This window comes from Corvus brachyrhynchos, unplaced genomic scaffold (genome assembly GCF_000691975.1).
Source record: "Corvus brachyrhynchos isolate BGI_N302 unplaced genomic scaffold, ASM69197v1 scaffold121, whole genome shotgun sequence".
NCBI lineage: Eukaryota > Metazoa > Chordata > Aves > Passeriformes > Corvidae > Corvus > Corvus brachyrhynchos.
Genome location: NW_008236445.1, coordinates 2,377,285 through 2,380,297, shown reverse-complemented (window position 1 = coordinate 2,380,297; position 3,013 = coordinate 2,377,285).

Genomic DNA, 3,013 nt, shown 5'->3' with positions numbered 1-3,013 from the left:
CTCATCCCTGAAAAACAATTGAAAGAGGTGGACATTCCTCAAAATTTCTCTGCTGTTGCTAGAAATGAAGTGCTGAAAATATTTTTGGGTTAGGTTCTGCTCCTCTTGAAAACACAGCTGGAATGTGCACTATGTCTCAGTGGTGGCTTCCAAATTGTTTTGGTCAGTGGCTTCCCCAAATCCTTTCATGCCCGGTTACGTACCGTTCTGTGTCCATATCCTTGGAAGCAGTGAAAAAACACAGGCTGTGGATCAGAGGAATTTGGGGGAGCATTTTGTGGATAAAACCGAGGAAGAGGAAGCTGGGAGGTGTTGGAGGGCTCTTGAGTGGTGAGCTTGTATATGGCACCATGAAGAGCTGCAGTGAGGCTGCCAAAGCAGCTTGGAGTGCTCCTTGCTCTCAGGGGATTTTGGGGGGGTGTGTGGGTAGGAGAGCTCACAGATTGGGAAGAGAGATTGTGGCTGTGGTAGCTGAGGGCAACAAGGGAAGATCGTGCTGTTTTGGCATAGTGGGAGAATTTCACCGGTACTCCTGTAATTTCTCCTACTTGTAACTGAATGCTGCTTGCTGAATTACAAAGTGCCAAACATTAGTTTTAATTTTTGCTTTAAAGATTATCATAAAAATCTAAAATGCCTCATCAACCAAACTTGGTCTTGGCTTTTGGTATTCAATTAAAGACTGGTAAAGATATTTAATTTGGTTTTTACTGTTGTGGTAAGTAATGACATGGTAGACCACAGATGAGAGCACTGGGATATGAAGACCCTAGTCCTCAAGTACAAACTATGGAGGGATAGTCACACTGCCTGCTCACACAGCTCTCTGGAGTCCTCTCTGCTGCTTGTGGAAGAAGCTTATTTCCCTGAGAGCTATTCAGAATAGGATTCCAATTTAGGTGCTGTGCAGATCTGGCTCTCTGTTAATGCACATACCTGATGGAGATGGTGTGGATGCCCCTCTACATGGCAGTTTTCAGACTTTTATTGTAGACAGTATCTACAATAATGAATGAATGAGCAACTGTCCCCCCAAATTCCAGATACCTATGGTCTCCACTACCAGCCCTGAAATACACTGCAAGAGACTTTTTTTTTTTGGTCACAAGTCAAAGTTTCTCAATCTCTAACCAATGAATTTATCTTAGCCTATCCATGACTCCCCCTCTCCCAGCACTGTTACGCAGCAAAACTGTGAGAAAAGTTAGGGATGGCAATGCTGTCTTTTGTGTCTTGAGCCTGTCATGTTTCCCTGTCCAAGAGAATCATTTGGGCATGGAAATTAGCTGGTGGTGAAAAAAGGAAGGAGAGAAAATTCAGCAACCTGTGGTCTGTAATGCTGCCAGACTCATGTCCTGTTGCCTGGAGTGCTGTGCTCTGAGCCAGGCCGGCTTCTCCTAAATGGTGTCAAGTACTTCCATGAGGGCTCCAATTTCATTTTCCCACAAAATGTCTGCAAAAAGACTAGGTTATTTAATTAGCTTGCTTGTGCACAAATGAGTGGGATTTAGAATTTAGTGGGCCTCAAAGAGCTAAAGCTGAAACTCTTGAAGAATTGAAGCTGAGTTTCCACCCTTGTTAAAGTCCTGATTTAAACAAGGCTCCTTCAGATATGCATTTGCTAATTCACATTGGCAAATGTGAGTAACAAAAATTCCTTCATCCCCTCCTTCCCTTGGGAGGGAACAGGCAGAGGAACTCACCTTATGAATGTTTTGTCTGTTTCAATCCTTGGTGAAGTATTTGGAGCATGTTGGGCTCTCAAGTTCAGCAGACCTGGTAATTGACACAAGATGGCAGTGTGGAAGTGCACCTTGCAAATTTAAAAACCCTTTCCGTGGTTGTAATCTCATATAAAAGGGGTTGGATTTGCTAAATGATGCTAAAGTTGTGATGTAACTGACTTTTTCTTAATCTTGGCCTTTTCTCCCCACCTGGCATCACAGAGGTGTGATCGATGTGCAGCTGAATCTGAGCCATCTTCTTGGTTTGTTTTTGTTTATTTCCCATTTCATTAATTAGCTGCTGCTTAAAGCTAAAGAGAACAATTGCCGTGGAGAAAAATGAACTAGATGATTTCTAGTGGAGGTTTTCCGCTGTATTTTGTTGGATTCTTTCTTAAGGTTCTGTTCAAGGAAAAAGAACCAATTGCTCTCCCTCAGTTCATCAGATGCAAAATGCTGTTCAAGGTTACAGCCCTCAAATGCATGGGTATACAGGAGAGCTGGATCTCTGCACTGCCACTAAGCTCTGAGTGCATTTAGGGCTGTGTGCTCTGTTCTGTACTCTCAGGTGCATGGTGCTGCTTGGGGTGTTGTCTCGGACATCCACCCAGGGCTGCTCTGGATATGGTGCAAATCTCGGAGATACTCATGCCAGGGCAGGTTTTGCAGGATGCTGTAGTACTGTTGAGAGGGCAGCAGAGATTTATGAGTACACAACTGAATGAACATCAGCTCCTTATGGCCAATGGTGCAAAGGTGTGATTTCACGGGCTGGTGAGAACATATCCACTGTTAGGTGAGATGCTTGGCTGTGTAAGCTTCACTGACATCAACAGACGCGCAGACCGTGGCTCACATGTAGACACCTGCATTTTTGCACGCCTGTTTATCTAATGCTTTAAAAAAAAAATCCAGAAATGTCTGAGAAACTCTTGATTTAGGTAAATCTCCCACTCTTGATTTAGCTAAATCTCCCCTCTCTTTAGGCTTTCAGGCTGTCTGCTAACTAACAGCAGTGTACATTTGAATACGGCTGTGGAACGGAGTGGTCTGTGGATAATGGCTCTGCCACAGGCCAGTGTTTAAATAGAATGGGACTTCAAAAATATAAAATGTTTTCACTGTGGGTTTTATCTAATACATAAGAACAAATCAAGCGTCTTGGAGTACAATTCAAGGTACTGCATATGCTCTAAGTTTTTATGTGAGTTTCTTTTAGAGTTTTTCTAACAGGAGATTTGTCAGACATTTCAAGCTGAATTACCTATGAGTTCACCTGTTCAGGCAAG